This window comes from Oncorhynchus masou, unplaced genomic scaffold, assembly GCF_036934945.1.
Source record: "Oncorhynchus masou masou isolate Uvic2021 unplaced genomic scaffold, UVic_Omas_1.1 unplaced_scaffold_2251, whole genome shotgun sequence".
NCBI lineage: Eukaryota > Metazoa > Chordata > Actinopteri > Salmoniformes > Salmonidae > Oncorhynchus > Oncorhynchus masou.
In genome coordinates, this window is record NW_027008723.1 from 46,293 (window position 1) to 66,309 (window position 20,017).

At 42.8% G+C, this 20,017-nt stretch overlaps 1 pseudogene; it reads right to left on the reverse strand.

Annotated features, from left to right (window-relative positions):
* Window positions 1–647: 647 nt before the first annotated feature.
* On the reverse strand, window positions 648–6,266 carry LOC135533152 (glutamine amidotransferase-like class 1 domain-containing protein 3, mitochondrial; annotated as a pseudogene).
* Between the last annotated feature and the right edge of the window lie 13,751 nt (window positions 6,267–20,017).

Genomic DNA, 20,017 nt, shown 5'->3' on the forward strand with positions numbered 1-20,017 from the left:
GATTGAGTCTCTGAATGAAGAAACTTGAGATAAAACGGTCCAGTTTGAGTGTGCAGCGAACGAGCTGCAGTGAACTGAAAAGACGAGCAACCCAGGGTCATTAACTCCAAGACTGGGGGTTATTTTACAGAGTGAATTTAATTCCTGAATCAACACTATAAATGTTACACTGAAAAATCAACACGGGGCAATTTGCTGTGTAGAGAGAAAAGTGCATAAACGTGAATTCCATTCCATTTACCCGCTTAACTCGGGTGGGAATTCCCCACTATGTGCCAACAGGATGTACTCTGTCAATCTAACCTGTATGCTAAATGCACGGAGAAATCAAATCAAATCAAACTTTATTTGTCATATACACATGGTTAGCAGATGTTAATGCGAGTGTAGCGAAATGCTTGTGCTTCTAGTTCCGACAATGCAGTAATAACCAACAAGTAATCTAACTAACAATTCCTAAACTACTGTCTTATACACAGTGTAAGGGGATAAAGAATATGTACATAAGGATATATGAATGAGTGATGGTACAGAGCAGCATAGGCAAGATACTGAAAGAACGAGCTGTTCATAACCCCGTATGACAATAATATACCATATAAAAACCTAGTGGTCAGCTGAAAACGAATCAAATGAAAAGTCGTTCATTCCAGAATTTGGTTGTACTTTTATTACGATGTTGATAAAAACACAAGTCATCCCACTGTCAGACAGATAAAGCAACAGAAACACTATCTTCTTCTGCTTCTTCTGTGTGTCCATTACATTCAGATCAGGAGGGTCTCCAGGTAAACAAACAACAACAACAACAACAACAAACATGATTGTGAGGTCACTTCCCAAATGGCTCCCGATTCCCGTCTTTTGAGAAGATCACATCAGCACTATAAAGGGAACAGGGTGTCTTTTGAGAAGATCACATCAGCACTATAAAGGGAACAGGGTGTCTTTTGAGAAGATCACATCAGCACTATAAAGGGAACAGGGTGTCTTTTGAGAAGATCACATCAGCACTATAAAGGGAACAGGGTGTCTTTTGAGAAGATCACATCAGCACTATAAAGGGAACAGGGTGCCTTTTGAGAAGCACAGCTAATCAGTATTCTGAATCTCAGACGTGTCCTAGGCCAGTTTGAGCAGTTCTGTAACCATGACGCCCACCCCGTCAAACACCTCATGTATGGGAGCGTTACACATGAAGGCGGAGGAGGTGACCAGCTTGTTCTTCACATCGATGTGGACCTCCCCACTTTCTTATTCACATGTTTACAGCCCAGCTCCTTCATGGAAGTTGCCGTCTGGGCATGGGGCCATCTAGTGGCAGGAGGGGAGAAGAAAAGCAGCAGGGTTAAAAACATACTGCTTTGTTCTGTTAAAACATATCAGCACACACACACACACACACACCTGAGACATTGTAACTCACCTCTCACACTCCTTGTCCTGTCCCACGGTGATCTCACACCCCGGCAGGACCTTAGCAGCTAGGACAGGGGAGATGCAGCACATAGCCAGGGGCTTGCCTGCAGCGTGGAACCCCTTAATCAGCTTCTCTACTTGGGGTTGAACCGTGAACTCCTTCCCCTTCACAGCCCAGTCAGACAGATTTTTAGCCACGCCAAAACCACCTGCAAAACACAACACAGTTCAGTTGAGAGGAGCACCGCGGAGACCAGTGGTTTTGTTTTGTTTGGGGTTGGTGGGAGTAGAATGATTGAAATGAAGTCATAGTGAAAGAGTGATGATATAGTAACAGAGATATAGCAAAAAGGATAGATGATATAGTAACAGAGATACAGAATAAAGGAGAGATGATATAGTAACAGAGATATATAGCATAAAGGAGAGATGATATAGTAACAAAGATATAGAATAAAGGAGAGATGATATAGACACAGAGATAAATAGAATAAAGGAGAGATGATATAGTAACAAAGATATAGAATAAAGGAGAGATGATATAGACACAGAGATAAATAGAATAAAGGAGAGATGATATAGTAACAGAGATATAGAATAAAGGAGAGATGATATAGTAACAGAGATATAGATTAAAGGAGAGATGATATAGTAACAGAGATATAGAATAAAGGAGAGATGATATAGACACAGAGATATAGAATAAAGGAGAGATGATATAGTAACAGAGATATAGAATAAAGGAGAGAAGATATAGACACAGAGATATAGCTTAAAGGGGAGATGATATAGTAACAGAGATATAGAATAAAGGAGAGATGATATAGTAACAGAGATATAGAATAAAGGAGAGATGATATAGAAACAGAGATATAGCATAAAGGAGAGATGATATAGTAACAGAGATATAGAATAAAGGAGAGATGATATAGTAACAGAGATATAGCATAAAGGAGAGACGATATAGTAACAGAGATATAGAATAAAGGAGAGATGATATAGTAACAGAGATATAGAATAAAGGAGAGATGATATAGTAACAGAGATATAGAATAAATGAGAGATGATATAGTAACAGAGATATAGAATAAAGGAGAGATGATATAGTAACAGAGACATAGAATAAGGGAGAGATGATATAGTAACACAGATATAGAATAAAGGAGAGATGATATAGTAACAGAGATATAGAATAAGGGACAGATGATATAGTAACAGAGATATAGAATAAAGGAGAGATGATATAGTAACAGAGATATAGAATTAAGGAGAGATGATATAGACACAGAGATATAGAATAAAGGAGAGATGATATAGTAACAGAGATATAGAATAAAGGAGAGATGATATAGTAACAGAGATATAGAATAAAGGAGAGATGATATAGTAACAGAGATATAGAATAAATGAGAGATGATATAGTAACAGAGATATAGAATAAAGGAGAGATGATATAGTAACAGAGACATAGAATAAGGGAGAGATGATATAGTAACACAGATATAGAATAAAGGAGAGATGATATAGTAACAGAGATATAGAATAAGGGACAGATGATATAGTAACAGAGATATAGAATAAAGGAGAGATGATATAGTAACAGAGATATAGAATTAAGGAGAGATGATATAGACACAGAGATATAGAATAAAGGAGAGATGATATAGTAACAGAGATATAGAATAAAGGAGAGATGATATAGTAACAGATATAGAATAAAGGAGAGATGATATAGTAACAGAGATATAGAATAAAGGAGAGATGATATAGTAACAGAGATATAGAATAAAGGAGAGATGATATAGTAACAGAGATATAGAATAAAGGAGAGATGATATAGTAACAGAGATATAGAATAAAGGAGAGATGATATAGTAACAGAGACATAGAATAAAGGAGAGATGATATAGTAACAGAGATATAGAATAAAGGAGAGATGATATAGTAACAGAGATATAGAATAAAGGAGAGATGATATAGTAACAGAGATATAGAATAAAGGATAGATGCTATAGTAACAGAGATATAGAATAAAGGATAGATGATATAGTAACAGAGGTATAGAATAAAGGAGAGATGATATAGTAACAGAGATATAGAATATATAGTGCTGGTGCTAGATGAAGGAGTAATGCTCACCTGGGATAACGAGGGCGTGGAAGGCGGTGATCTCTAGCTTGGCAAGGTCAGACACATCGCCGCGGGCGATTCGAGCACTCTCCTCTAGGACGTTGCGTGTCTCAGCCGTGGGTTTCCCCTCACAGTGGTTCACTACATGCATTTGGTCCACGTTGGGGGCAAACATCTGGACCTGGGAGAGGGAAGGGGAGAGGAAGGTGAGGAAAAGAGAGGAGGAGTGAGGAGAGGGAGGAGGGGGGAGGTGAGGAGGGGGAGGAGAGGGGGAGGAGAAGAGAGGAGGAGTGAGGAGAGGGAGGAGGGGTTAGGAGAGGAGGTGAGAGGAAGGAGGAGGGGGAGGAGAAGAGAGGAGAGGATGGGGAGGTCGGAGGAGGGTGGAGGAGAGGATAGACCACCCTTACCTTTTGCCCTAACCCTAATGTAGACCACCCTTACCTTAGCCCCTAACCCTAATGTAGACCACCCTTACCTTAGGCCCTAACCCTAATGTAGACCACCCTTACCTTAGGCCCTAGCCCTAATATAGACCACCCATACCTTAGGCCCTAACCCTAATGTAGACCACCCAAACCTTAGGCCCTAACCCTAATGTAGACCACCCTTACCTTAGCCCCTAACCCTAATGTAGACCACCCTTTCCTTAGGCCCTAACCCTAATGTAGACCACCCTTACCTTAGGCCCTAGCCCTAATATAGACCACCCTTACCTTAGGCCCTAACCCTAATGTAGACCACCCAAACCTTAGGCCCTAACCCTAATGTAGACCACCCTTATCTTAGCCCCTAACCCTAATGTAGACCACCACCCTTTCCTTAGGCCCTAACCCTAATGTAGGCCACCCTTTCCTTAGGCCCTAACCCTAATGTAGACCACCCTGACCTTAGGCCCTAACCCTAATGTAGACCACCCTTACTTAGGCCCTAATCCTAATGGCCCTAATCCTAATGTAGACTACCCTTACCTTAGGCCCTAACCCTAATGTAGACCACCATTACCTTAGGCCCTAACCATGTAGACCACCTTACCTTAGCTCCAGCCCTGCTGAGGTGAACCAGTACAGCTGACGCCTCGTGGACCTCAGTCCCATCATAGACTCCACACCCTGACAGAATTACGGCTACACACTTCACCATGGCTCCTGCACACACACACACACACACACACACACACACACACACACACACACACCACACACACACACACACACACACACACACACACACACACACACACACACACACACACACACACACACACACACACACACACACCATATGGTCTGGAGTTAGACCAGAACAACAGAATGGAGACAGAAATAGCACTAACAAAAAGAAAAAAAAAGTTTGATTAAACTTTTTCCATAGACTGTGTCTCAAACAACACAGGAAACACCCACTCTCTCTCTCTCTCTCTCTCTCTCTCTCTCTCTCTCTCTCTCTCTCTCTCTCTCTCTCTCTCTCTCTCTCTCTCTCTCTCTCTCTCTCTCCTCTCTCTCTCTCTCTCTCTCCTCTCTCTCTCTCTCTCTCTCTCTCTCTCTCTCTCTCTCTCTCTCTGTCTCTCTCTCTCTCTCTCTCTCTCTCTCTCTCTCTCTCTCTCTCTCTCTCTCTCTCTCTCTCTCTCTCTCTCTCTCTCTCTCTCTCTCTCTCTCTCTCTCTCTCTCTCTCTCTCTCTCTCTCTCTCTCTCTCTCTCTCTCTCTCTCTCTCTTCTTTATCTCTCTTCTCCCCCTTGCGCTCTATCTCTTTCTCTCTCTTTCTCTCTTTCTTTATCTCTCTCTCTCTCTCTCTCTCTCTCTCTCTCTCTCTCTCTCTCTCTCTCTCTCTCTCTCTCTCTCTCTCTCTCTTTCTTTATCTCTCTTCCTCCCCTTCCTGCGCTCTATCTTGCTCTCTCTGTCTCTCTCTCTTTCTTTATCTCTCTCTCTCTCTCTCTCTCTTTTCTTTATCTCTCTTCCTCTCCCCTTCCCTGTCTCTCTCTCTTTTTCTCTCTCTCTCTCTCTCTCTCTCTTTATCTCTCTCTCTCTTTCTTTATCTCTCTTCCTCCCCCTTCCCGTGCTCTCTCTCTTTCTCTCTCTGTCTCTCTCTCTTTCTTTATCTCTCTCTCTCTCTCTCTCTTTTTCTTTATCTCTCTTCCTCCCCCTTCCCCAACTCTCTCTCTCTTTCTGTATCTCTCTTCCTCCCCCTTCCCGCGCTCTCTCTCTTTCTCTCTCTGTTTCCCTCCCTCACTCCCTTTCTTTCTCTGTCTCTCTCCTCCCCCCTTCTTCCCTCCCTCTCTCTCTCTATGTTTCTAGTCAACAACACCTGGTCGAGGCAGACAGAAACAGGAACTGGAGTGGAGGGAGAGTAGAGTCGGTGTAAAGGAACAGAAAGCACAGAGATTTAGATAAGCATCAGTTCACCGATCATTATAAATATTGTAAATGTTGCAAGTCTCCATGAAAGTACTGCTGTTGTGTTGCGTATAAAAGACGAAGAGCGTTACCACATTTCCATTCTAAAACCACAATGTTCACCTGGCGCCACATTTACAACTCTAAATACAACATGAATACTAACGGATTAGGGAAGGAGACTACTAGTTTACTAGCAGCAGTAGCAGTTCTCTCACCTTGTAAAGGTACACTACTGTAGTATATGGTCTGTTCCGTCTGTGGCGTCTTCTCCTACCTGCTGTCTCCTGTTGCAGTGAAACTGGAATCCTACTGGCTTTATACCCTTCCTGCCCAGGCTGCCCTGGCCCCGCCCACGGAGGTGTGGTCTGGGTTACAGCTTTACATAGAAGGCTGAAGGGCTGTCTGTCTGTACGGTGAGGTCATGACGGGACTGATGCAGGGAGGGGAAAGGGAAACTGCTGCTGCCTTCCTCTGTTTGGCCAATGTTAAATCTGCTTAGTCATTCTGACACCTCTAAGACACTGGATGGATGGATGGATGGATGGATGGATGGATGGATGGATGGATGGATGGATGGATGGACAGTGTATATTATCAGTCTACAAAATAATGTATTTATTCTAGACTAAGACTACAATAAACACAGTTTGTATTTACAGACAGGTGTACCATATCTCAGTCATAGTCAGCTCGGTGGGCCATTTCTCAGTCATAGTCAGCTCGGTGGGCCATTTCTCAGTCATAGTCAGCTAGGTGGGCCATCTCAGTCATAGTCAGCAAGTCATAGTCATAGTCAGCTCGGTGGGCCATATCTCAGTCATAGTCAGCTAGGTGGGCCATATCTCAGTCATAGTCAGCTAGGTGGGCCATATCTCAGTCATTGTCAGCTAGGTGTGTTATATCTCAGTCATAGTCAGCAAGGTGGGCCATATCTCAGTCACAGTCAGCTCGGTGGGCCATTTCTCAGTCATAGTCAGCTAGGTGGCCCATATCTCAGTCATAGTCAGCTAGGTGGGCCATATCTCAGTCATATTAGGTGCAGCTCAGGTGTGTTATATCTCAGTCATAGTCAGCTAGGTGGGCCATATCTCAGTCATAGTCAGCTAGGTGCAGCATTTCTCAGTCATAGTCAGCTCGTTGGCCCATATCTCAGTCATAGTCAGCTAGGTGGCCCATATCTCAGTCATAGTCAGCTAGGTGGGCATATCTCAGTCATAGTCAGCTAGGTGGGCCATATCTCAGTCATAGTCAGCTCGGTGGGCCATTTCTCAGTCATAGTCAGCTAGGTGGGCCATATCTCAGTCATAGTCAGCTAGGTGGGCCATATCTCAGTCATAGTCAGCTAGGTGGCCCATATCTCAGTCATAGTCAGCTAGGTGGGCTATATCTCAGTCATAGTCAGCTAGGTGGGCCATATCTCAGTCATAGTCAGCTAGGTGGGCCATATCTCAGTCATAGTCAGCTAGGTGGCACATATCTTAGTCATAGTCAGCAAGGTGTGTCATATCTTAGTCATAGTCAGCTAGGTGGGCCATATCTCAGTCAGAGTCAGGTAGTCGGGCCATATCTCAGTCAAGGTGGCCCATATCTTAGTCATAGTCAGCAAGGTGTGTCATATCTCAGTCATAGTCAGCTAGGTGGGCTATATCTCAGTCATAGTCAGCTAGGTGTGCTATATCTCAGTCATAGTCAGCTAGGTGGCCCATATCTCAGTCATAGTCAGCTAGGTGGGCCATATCTCAGTCATAGTCAGCTAGGTGGGCCATATCTCAGTCATAGTCAGCAAGGTGGGCCATATCTCAGTCATAGTCAGCTAGGTGGGCCATATCTCAGTCATAGTCAGCTAGGTGGGCCATATCTCAGTCATAGTCAGCTAGGTGGGCTATATCTCAGTCATCGTCAGCTAGGTGTGTTATATCTCAGTCATAGTCAGCTAGGTGTGTTATATCTCAGTCATATTCAGCTAGGTGGGCCATATCTCAGTCATAGTCAGCTAGGTGGGCTATATCTCAGTCATCGTCAGCTAGGTGTGTTATATCTCAGTCATCGTCAGCTAGGTGTGTTATATCTCAGTCATTGTCAGCTAGGTGTGTTATATCTCAGTCATAATCAGCTAGGTGTAGCATATCTCAGTCATAGTCAGCTCGTTGGCCCATATCTCAGTCATAGTCAGCTAGGTGTGTCATATCTCAGTCTTAGTCAGCTAGGTGGGCCATATCTCAGTCATAGTCAGCTAGGTGGGCCATATCTCAGTCATAGTCAGCTAGGTGGGCCATATCTCAGTCATAGTCAGCTAGGTGGGCCATATCTTAGTCATCGTCAGCTAGGTGGGCCATATCTCAGTCATAGTCAGCTAGGTGTGTCATATCTCAGTCATAGTCATTTAGGTGTGTCATATCTCAGTCATAGTCAGCTAGGTGGGCCATATCTCAGTTATAGACCTGACTGCCCTCGACCAGCACAAAAACATCCTGTGGCGGACTGCAATAGCATCGAATAGTCCCCGCGATATGCAACTGTTCAGGGAAGTCAGGAACCAATACACGCAGTCAGTCAGGAATGCTAAGGCCAGCTTCTTCAGGCAGAAATTTGCATCCTGTTGCTCCAACTCCAAAAAGTTCTGGGACACTGTGAAGTCCATGGAGAACAAGAGCACCTCCTCCCAGCTGCCCACTGCACTGAGGCTAGGTAACACGGTCACCACCAATAAATCCATGATTATCGAAAACTTCAACAAGCATTTCTCAACGGCTGGCCATGCCTTCCGCCTGGCTACTCCAACCTCGGCCAACAGCTCCCCCCCGCAGCTACTCGCCCAAGCCTATCCAGGTTCTCCTTACCCAAATCCAGATAGCAGATGTTCTGAAAGAGCTGCAAAACCTGGACCCGTACAAATCAGCTGGGCTTGACAATCTGGACCCTCTATTTCTGAAACTATCCGCCGCCATTGTCGCAACCCCTATTACCAGCCTGTTCAACCTCTCTTTCATATCGTCTGAGATCCCCAAGGATTGAAAAGCTGCCGCAGTCATCCCCCTCTTCAAAGTGGGAGACACCCTGGACCCAAACTGTTACAGACCTATATCCATCCTGCCCTGCCTATCTAAGGTCTTCGAAAGCCAAATCAACAAACAGGTCACTGACCATCTCGAATCCCACCGTACCTTCTCCGCTGTGCAATCTGATTTCCAGAGCCGGTCACGGGTGCACCTCAGCCACGCTCAAGGTATTTAACGATATCATAACCGCCATCAACAAAAGACAGTACTGTGCAGCCGTCTTCATCGACCTTGCCAAGGCTTTTGACTATGTCAATCACCATATTCTTATCGGCAGACTCAGTAGCCTCGGTTTTTCGGATGACTGCCTTGCCTGGTTCACCAACTACTTTGTAGACAGAGTTCAGTGTGTCAAATTGGAGGGCATGCTGTCCGGTCCTCTGGCAGTCTCTATGGGGGTGCCACAGGGTTTAATCCTCGGGCCGACTCTTTTCTCTGTATATATCAATGATGTTGCTCTTGCTGCGGGTGATTCATTGATCCACCTCTACGCAGACGACACCATTCTATATACATCCGGCCCGTCCTTGGACACTGTGCTATCTAACCTCCAAACGAGCTTCAATGCCATACAACACTCCTTTCGTGGCCTCCAACTGCTCTTAAACGCTAGTAAAACCAAATGCATGCTTTTCAACCGTTCGCTGCCTGCACCCGCACGCCTGACCAGCATCACCACCCTGGATGGTTCCGACCTTGAATATGTGGACATCTATAAGTACCTAGGTGTCTGGCTAGACTGTAAACTCTCCTTCCAGACTCATATCAAACATCTCCAATCGAAAATCAAATCTAGAGTCGGCTTACTATTCCGCAACAAAGCCTCCTTCACTCACGCCAAACTTACACTAGTAAAACTGACTATCCTACCGATCCTCGAGTTCGGCGATGTCATCTACAAAATTGCCTCCAACACTCTACTCAGCAAACTGGATGCAGTTTATCACAGTGCCATCCGTTTTGTCACTAAAGCACCTTATACCACCCACCACTGTGACCTGTAAGCTCTAGTCGGCTGGCCCTCGCTACATATTCGTCGCCAGACCCACTGGCTCCAGGTCATCTACAAGTCCATGCTAGGTAAAGCTCCGCCTTATTTCAGTTCACTGGTCACGATGGCAACACCCATCCGTAGCACGCACTCCAGCAGGTGTATCTCACTGATCTTCCCTAAAGCCAACACCTCATTTGGCCGCCTTTCGTTCCAGTTCTCTGCTGCCTGTGACGAACGAATTACAAAAATCGCTGAAGTTGGAGACTTTTATCTCCCTCACCAACTTCAAACATCTGCATCTGAGCAGCTAACCGATCGCTGCAGCTGTACATAGTCCACCCATTTTTACCTACCTCATCCCCATACTGTTTTTATTTATTTACTTTTCTGCTCTTTCGCAAACCAATATCTCTACCTGTACATGACCATCTGATCATTTATCACTCCAGTGTTCATCTGCAAAATTGTAATTATTCGCCTACCTCCTCATGCCTTTTGCACACAATGTATATAGACTCCCTTTTTATTTCTACTGTGTTATTGACTTGTTAATTGTTTACTCCATGTGTAACTCTGTGTTGTCTGTTCACACTGCTATGCTTTATCTTGGCCAGGTCGCAGGTGCAAATGAGAACTTGTTCTCAACTAGCCTACCTGGTTAAATAAAGGTGAAAAAAAATATACAAAAATAGTCAGCTAGGTGGGCCATATCTCAGTCATAGTCAGCTAGGTGTGTCAAGGGGGAGCGCCAACCCACTCAAGTGACGCACCCCTCCTAGGGACAGCATGGAAGATCTCCAGTAAGCCAGTGGACTCAGCCCCTGTAATAGGGTTAGAGGCAGAGAGGGGAACCGGACAGGCAGAGACAGCAAGGGCGGTTCGTTTCTCCAGTGCCTTTCCGTTCACCTTCACACTCCTGGGCCAGAGTACACTATATCATATGACCCCCTGAAGAGATGAGTCTTCAATAATGACTTAAAGTTTGAGACTGAATCTGCATCTTTCACATGGGTAGGCAGACCATTCCATAAAAATGGAGCTCTGTCAGAGAAAGCCCTGCCTCCAGCTGTTTGCTTTGAAATTCTCGTGACAGAAAGGAGGCCTGCGTCTTCTGATCATTGCCTACATGTACGGCAGGACCAAATCGGAAAGATCGGTAGGAACAAGCCCATGTAATGCTTTGTAGGTTAGCAGTAAAACCTTGAAATCAGCCCTAGCCTTAACAGGAAGCCAGTGTAGAGAGTACTGGAGTAATATGATCACATTTTTGGTTCTAGTCAAGATTCTAGCAGCTGTGTTCACCACTAACTGAAGTTTATTTAGTGCTTTATCCGGGTAGCCGGAAAGTAGTTCATTGCAGTAGTCTAATCTTGAAGTGACAAGAGCATGGATAAATTTGATTTGTCAGTACTCACCATCTACAGAGACAAACTGATATCTATTTTCCGATAGATAAGATCCACCCAGGTCAGAACTTGTCCGTGTAGACCATTTTGGGTTTCCAATCTCTCCAAAAGAATGTGGTGATCGATGGTATCAAAAGCAGCACTAAGGTCTAGGAGCACGAGAACAGATGCAGAGCCTCGGTCTGATGCCATTAAAAGGTAATTTACCATCTTCACAAGTGCCGTCTCAGTGCTATGATGGGGTCTAAAACCAGACTGAAGCATTTTGTATACATTGTTGGTCTTCAGGAAGGCAGTGAGTTGCTGCGCAAGAGCTTTTTCTAAACATTTTGAGAGGAATGGAAGATTTGATATAGGCCGATAGTTTTTAATATTTTCTGGGTCAAGGTTTGGCTTTTTCAAGAGAGACTTTTTACTGCCACTTTTAGTGAGTTTGGTACACATCTGGTGAATAGAGAGACGTTTATTATGTTCAACATAGGAGGGCCAAGCACAGGAAGCAGCTCTTTCAGTAGTTTAGTTGGAATAGGGTCCAGTATGCAGCTTGAAGGTTTAGAGGCCATGATTATTTTCATCAATGTGTCAGTAGATATACACTGCTCAAAAAAATAAAGGGAACACTAAAATAACACATCCTAGATCTGAATGAATGAAATATTCTTATTAAATACGTTTTTCTTTACATAGTTGAATGTGCTGTCAACAAAATCACACAAAAATGATCAATGGAAATCTAATTTATCAACCCATGGAGGTCTGGATTTGGAGTCACACTCAAAATTAATGTGGAAAATCACACTACGGGCTGATCCAACTTTGATGTAATGTCCTTAAAACAAGTCAAATTGAGGCTCAGTAGTGTGTGTGGCCTCCACTTGCCTGTATGACCTCCCTACAACGCCTGGGCATGCTCCTGATGAGGTGGCAGATGGTCTCCTGAGGGATCTCCTCCCAGACCTGGACTAAAGCATCCGCCAACTCCTGGACAGTGTGTGGTGCAACGTGGTGGTGGTGGATGGAGCGGGACATGATGTCCCAGATGTGCTCAATTGGATTCAGGTCTGGGGAACGGGAGGGCCAGTCCATAGCATCAATGCCTTCCTCTTGCAGGAACTGCTGACACACTCCAGCCACATGAGGTCTAGCATTGACTTGCATTAGAAGGAACCCAGGGCCAACCGCACCAGCATATGGTCTCACAAGGGGTCTGAGGATCTCATCTCGGTACCTAATGGCAGTCAGACTACCTCTGGTGAGCAAATGGAGGGCTGGACACTACGCTGACAGACACAGCAAACCTTCTTGCCACAGCTCGCATTGATGTGCCATCCTGGATGAACTGCACTACCTGAGCCACTTGTGTGGGTTGTAGACTCCATCTCATGCTACCACTAGAGTGAAAGCACCTCCAGCATTCAAAAGTGACCAAAACATCAGCCAGGAAGCATAGGAACTGAGAAGTGGTCTGTGGTCACCACCTGCAGAACCACTCCTTTATTGGGAGTGTCTTGCTAATTGCCTATAATTTCCACCTGTTGTCTATTCCATTTGCACAACAGCATGTGACATTTATTGTCAATCAGTGTTGCTTCCTAAGTGGACAGTTTGATTTCACAGAAGTGTGATTGACTTGGAGTTGTGTTGTTTAAGTGTTCCCTTAATTTTTTTGAGCAGTGTATATCCACCCCAAGATAAAATATATCCACCTCAAGATAGAATATATCTACCTCTAGATAGAATATATCCCCATCTGGATACATCTAGCTTCATATAGAATATATCAACCTCTAGATAGAATATATCCCCATCTGGATACATCTACCTTCATATAGAATATATCCACCTCCAGATAGAATATATCCACCTCTAGAAAAATATATCCACCTCTAGATAGAATATATACACCTCTAGATAGAATATATCAAACGATATATATATCTGCTTCTAGATAGAATATATCCACCTCCAGATAGAATATATAAACCTCTAGATAAAATATATCCACCTCTAGATAGAATATATCCACCTCCAGATAGAATATATCCACCCCTAGATAAAATATATCCACCTCTAGATATAATATACCCCCATCTAGATATATCTAGCTTTATGTAGAATATATCCACCTCTAGATATATCTACCTCTAGATAGAGTATATCCACCTCTAGATAGAATATATCCACATCTAGACAGAATATATCCACCTCTAGATAGAATATATCCACATCTGGATATATCCACCTTTATATAGAATATTTCCACCTCTAGATAGAATATATCCACCTCTAGACAGAATATTTCCACCTCTAGAATACATATTCCTCTATTAAGAAAATGTCCATCTTTAGATAGAATATGTCAACATCTAGATATATCCACCTCTAGACAGAAGATATCCACCTCTAGATAAAATATATCCACCTCTAGATAGAATATATCCACCTCTAGGTAGAATATATCCACCTCTAGATAGAATATATCCACCTCTAGATATAATATTTCCACCTCTAGATATAATATTTCCACCTCTAGATAGAATACATCCACCTCTAGATATAATATTTCCACCTCTAGACATATCTACCTCTATAATGAAAATGTCCACCTCTAGATAGAATGAATCAACCTTTAGATATAATGAATCAACCTTTAGATGTAATTAATCAACCTTTAGATGTAATTAATCAACCTTTAGATGTAATTAAGCAACCTTTAGATGTAATTAATCAACCTTTAGTTTTCATGAATCAACCTTTAGTTTTAATGAATCAACCTTTAGATGTAATTAATCAACCTTTAGATGTAATGAATCAACCTTTAGATGTAATTAATCAACCTTTAGTTTTAATGAATCAACCTTTAGATGTAATGAATCAACCTTTAGATGTAATTAATCAACCTTTAGATGAAATGAATCAACCTTTAGATGTAATTAATCAACCTTTAGATGTAATTAATCAACCTTTAGATGTAATTAATCAACCTTGAGATGTAATTAATCAACCTTTAGATGTAATTAATCAACCTTTAGATGTAATGAATCAACCTTTAGTTTTAATGAATCAACCTTTAGATGTAATGAATCAACCTTTAGATGTAATTAATCAACCTTTAGATGTAATTAATCAACCTTTAGATGTAATTAATCAACCTTTAGTTTTAATGAATCAACCTTTAGATGTAATGAATCAACCTTTAGTTTTAATGAATAAACCTTTACTTTTAATGAATCAACCTTTAGATGTAATTAATCAACCTTTAGATGTAATGAATCAACCTTTAGTTTTAATGAATCAACCTTTAGATGTAATGAATCAACCTTTAGTTTTAATGAATAAACCTTTACTTTTAATGAATCAACCTTTAGATGTAATTAATCAACCTTTAGATGTAATGAATCAACCTTTAGTTTTAATGAATCAACCTTTAGATGTAATGAATCAACCTTTAGTTTTAATGAATCAACCTTTAGTTTTAATGAATCAACCTTTAGTTTTAATGAATCAACCTTTAGATGTAATGAATCAACCTTTAGTTTTAATGAATCAACCTTTAGTTTTAATGAATCAACCTTTAGTTTTAATGAATCAACCTTTAGTTTTAATGAATCAACCTTTAGTTTTAATGAATCAACCTTTAGATGTAATGAATCAACCTTTAGATGTAATGAATCAACCTTTAGATGTAATGAATCAACCTTTAGATGTAATTAATCAACCTTTAGTTTTAATGAATAAACCTTTAGATGTAATTTGAATCTGATTTGCCTCATGAAAAATGTTTTAACCCCTACAATATATTTGAATTATAATCCACATAAGAATTCACATTGCTGCAGGGTTATTTTCCTAATGTTGCATATTGGTCAAATTGAGATCCTACATCTCTCGTCATGAGAATGGGTTTGACCTATAGACCTCGTGTGAAGAGAGCATGAATGCTGAACCGTCGATTAACCTTGCCAGTCATAAGTCTGATAACGCTGTTCTGTTTATTTGTTTCCTCTCACTTTGAAAGTATCATTGAATCAACATCAGAATGTATGTGGTGTTTCTATCATTTTTTATTGATAAATGCCTTGCCACACGATCTGACCAGCCACTAGCTTCCATGCCAATTCTTATCACCCATCGATGTCAGATCACCTGTTCTTCCCCTTTCCCCTTTGGGAATAACAACATCACAAGCTACTGTCAGTGTGTGTAGATAATTAGCAGAAGGCATGTTTTAGATGTTTATTCAGTGTAGCAAAAAGGCACATTTTGTCTCCCAGACTCTGCAGTGTCAGACAGCTCCCATCAGAACAGAATGTTCAACAAAGTTCAAGATCTCAAGATCAGTTTCAAGATCTTCAAGATCAGTTTTATTACATTTTGTTGTCTTGGGACTGAGTCCTTTGTCGTTGATCCTTCTAAAGGAGAGCAGTGGTGTTGACCTGATCTGACTCTTAAATGGCACCCTGTTACCTACAGTGGTTCTTCCATTAAAAGTTGTGTCATACTGCGGCACACCTTGCATGCTGCTGGAGCATTCTGTGGCACGTCATTAAATTGTCAGCCATTTTTTCTGTTTCGCCAAGTTATTTCTAGTTTGACCACCAGAGGGCATCGTTTAGAAGCGTTTTATAGTATTCCGTATTGGAATAACCAGAGACTTTAAAACCTTTTTTGTGTTAACTATTTTATGTCTGCAGAGGCAGTATTGAGTAGCTTGGATGAAAAGGTGCCCATTGTAAACGGCCAGCTCCTCAGTCTCAGTTGCTACCATATGCATAATATTAGTTTCCAAAACTGTTACAGGAGGATTGCCTTCATTAGACAACTTTGTTCCAATATTTCTATAAATCAGTGATGCTTATTCCTGTAGTAATTTGTTATGGATCCTTAACTAAATCAACATCTGCATTTTGAAACAATATTTTTTATCATAATTCTTTTAAAGAAATGTGTATTTGTTTTTTAGGCTACTGTGAAGTCTACAATACATACTGTAGTAAACATGGGAAAGTGCCTAATTCCTTATATAAGGCAGAGCAGGCCATGTCTATAAGGCAGAGCAGGCCATGTCTATAAGGCAGAGCAGGCCATACAGAATGCGGGACACGTGAGAGACCTGTTGTATTTCATAGTTGTGATGTCTTCACTATTATTCTACAATATAGGAAATAGTAAAAATACAGAAAAATCCTGGAATGAGTAGGTGTGTCCAGATGTTCGACTGGTACTTGATTAATTAATTTAATTAATATGATGGTGTTTCTATTCCATGAAAAATGAAAAACCCTCTGGGTTTCTGTTAGGATGGAAAGGAAAATATGGCACTGTACAACGTGGCGGTCAGCAGTACAGTACCGGGGTATATAGCTAAAGAATCCCTGTGTCGTGTGGACAAGAGACCGGGGTCCAAATCCACAACGGGGTTGAAGACTCCCCATGCTTGTCAGAGTCCTCATGCTTGTCAGAGTCCTCATGCTTGTCAGAGTCCCCATGCTTGTCAGAGTCCTCATGCTTGTCAGAGTCCTCATGCTTGTCAGAGTCCCCATGCTTGTCAGAGTCCCCATGCTTGTCAGAGTCCCCATGCTTGTCAGAGTCCTCATGCTTGTCAGAGTCCTCATGCTTGTCAGAGTCCCCATGCTTGTCAGAGTCCTCATGCTTGTCAGAGTCCTCATGCTTGTCAGAGTCCCCATGCTTGTCAGAGTCCCCATGCTTGTCAGAGTCCTCATGCTTGTCAGAGTCCTCATGCTTGTCAGAGTCCTCATGCTTGTCAGAGTCCCCATGGTAGGCCAGTTGAGAACAAGTTTTCATTTAAATATTCGACCTGGACAAGATAAGCAAAGCAGTGCAACAAAAACAACAACACAGAGTTACACATGGAATAAACAAACGTACTGTCAATAACACAATATAAAAAAATCTATTTACAGTGTGTGCTAATTATGTAAGATTAGGGAGGTAAGGCAATAAATAGGACGTAGTGGCGAAGTAATTACAATTTAGCAATTAAACACTGGAGTGATAGATGTGCAAGTTGAGATACTGGGGCGGCAGGGCAGCCTAGTGGTTAGAGCGTTGGACAAGTAATCAAAACAAATATGTTGTTCTGCCCCTGAACAAGGCAGTTAACTCACTGTTCGTAGTCCGTCATTGAAAATAAGACTTGTTCTTAACTGACCTGCCAAGTTAAATAAAGGTTAAAAAAATATGAGTGTGTGTAACAGTATAACGTTAGACCGCAGAGCAAGGGGAACCACTACTTCAAGGTCTCAGAGCAAGTGATGTCACCGATTGAACTGCAGGTATGGTCACATGAAACGTTTATACAATGTTTTGATAAGTCGGCCAGTTGTGATGAGAGGATGACCGGGACCTGTGAAATGATGTCCAGGAAACGTGTTTAAGGAAATATGTTGAATGGTTGTCTACTGTCACGGACACTAAACATTCTTGATGCTCAGGATAGAGGGAGAAATATGATGCCAGTAAGGACTGATGAAGCATGACATCACTCACTCTATAAGGAAGTTCATCTGTCATGACACCTAAGTCTGGTCAAACAAGGGCCTTTAATTGGCTCAACTCTACCTGTTCTACTCTACCTGTGGAAAGACTGGTCAACAGACAAGATAACATGTTTGTTGGCCATGGGCTTTTCCCCAAATCAACTGAATTCACTCATAAATGTTTCCTTATTGTTTTATTCAGTCCTCACATTCCTTTACTGCCATAGTTTACTGGGATATATGTTCATCTGAGGTGAGAGAGAGGGAGAGAGAGGTGAGAGAGGAGAGAGAGAGGTGAGAAAGAGGAGAGAGAGAGAGAGAAAGGTGAGAGAGGAGGAGAGAGAGGTGATAGAGAGGTGAGAGAGAGGGGAGAGAGGTGATAGAGGTGAGAGAGAGGGAGAGAGAGGTGATATAGAGAGAGAGGAGAGAGAGAGGTGATAGAGATGTGATAGAGAGGAGAGAGGTGATAGGGAGAGAGAGAGAGAGAGAGAGGTGATAGAGAGGTGAGAGAGAGGAGAGAGGTGATAGAGAGGAGAGAGAGGTGATATAGAGGAGAGAGAGAGGAGAGAGAGAGGTGATAGAGATGTGATAGAGAGGAGAGAGAGAGGTGATAGAGAGGAGAGAGAGAGGAGAGAGAGAGGTGATAGAGAGGTGAGAGAGAGGAGAGAGAGGTGATAGAGAGGAGAGAGAGAGGAGAGAGAGAGGTGAGAGAGAGGAGAGAGAGGAGAGAGAGGAGAGAGAGAGGAGAGAGAGAGGAGAGAGAGAGGAGAGAGAGAGGAGAGAGAGGTGAGAGAGAGCTGAGAGAGAGGAGAGAGAGGAGAGAGAGGCTGTTGGTTAACTGGGATATATGTTCATCTGAGGTGAGAGAGAGGAGAGAGAGAGGTGATAGAGAGGTGAGAGAGAGGAGAGAGAGGTGAGAGAGAGCTGAGAGAGAGGAGAGAGAGGAGAGAGAGGCTGTTGGTTAACTGGGATATATGTTCATCTGAGGTGAGAGAGAGGAGAGAGAGAGGTGATAGAGAGGTGAGAGAGAGGAGAGAGATGGGAGAAAGAGGTGAGAGAGAGGAGAGAGAGGCTGTTGGTTTACTGGGATATATGTCCATCTGAGGTGAGAGAGAGGAGAGAAAGAGGTGATAGAGAGGTGAGAGAGAGGAGAGAGAGTCTGTTGGTTTACTGGGATATATGTCCATCTGAGGTGAGAGAGAGGAGAGAGAGGCTGTTTGTTAACTGGTATATGTCTCCCTCTGAGAGGCGAGAGAGATGAGAGAGAGGCTATAGTTAACTGGGATATGTCTCCCTCTGAGAGGCGAGAGAGAGGTGAGAGAGGCTATTGGTTACCTGGGATATGTCTCCCTCTGAGAGGTGAGAGAGATGTGAGAGAGGCTATTGGTTACTGGGATATGTCTCCCTCTGAGAGGCGAGAGAGATGTGAGAGAGGCTATTGGTTAACTGGGATATGTCTCCCTCTGAGAGGCGAGAGAGATGTGAGAGAGGCTATTGGTTAACTGGGATATGTCTCCCTCTGAGAGGTGAGAGAGAGGTGATAGAGGCTATTGGTTAACTGGGATATGTCTCCCTCTGAGAGGCGAGAGAGAGGTGAGAGAGGCTATTGGTTACCTGGGATATGTCTCCCTCTGAGAGGTGAGAGAGAGGTGAGAGAGGCTGTTAGTTAACTGGGATATGTCTCCCTATGGGAGGTGAGAGAGTTGTGAGAGAGGCTATTGGTTACCTGGGATATGTCTCCCTCTGAGAGGTGAGAGAGAGGTGAGAGAGGCTGTTGGTTAACTGGGATATGTCTCCCTCAGAGGTGAGAGAGAGGAGAGAGAGGCTATTGGTTACTGGGATATGTCTCTATCTGAGAGGTGAGAGAGGAGAGAGAGGTGAGAGAGAGGAGAGAGAGAGGCTATTGGTTACTCGGATATGTCTCCATCTGAGAGGTGAGAGAGGCTCGTGGGAATGGTATCATCACGTAAAACCTACATAAGTAATTTTGAAGAGCGTTATTGTTGCTCCGGATGGAGGAAGAAGAGCGATATCAACAACTGTGTCAGTCATTCATTTTACAGGAAGTACCACTTTGTTACACAAGTCCTTTGTGTTACCCTGATGAATCTTCTC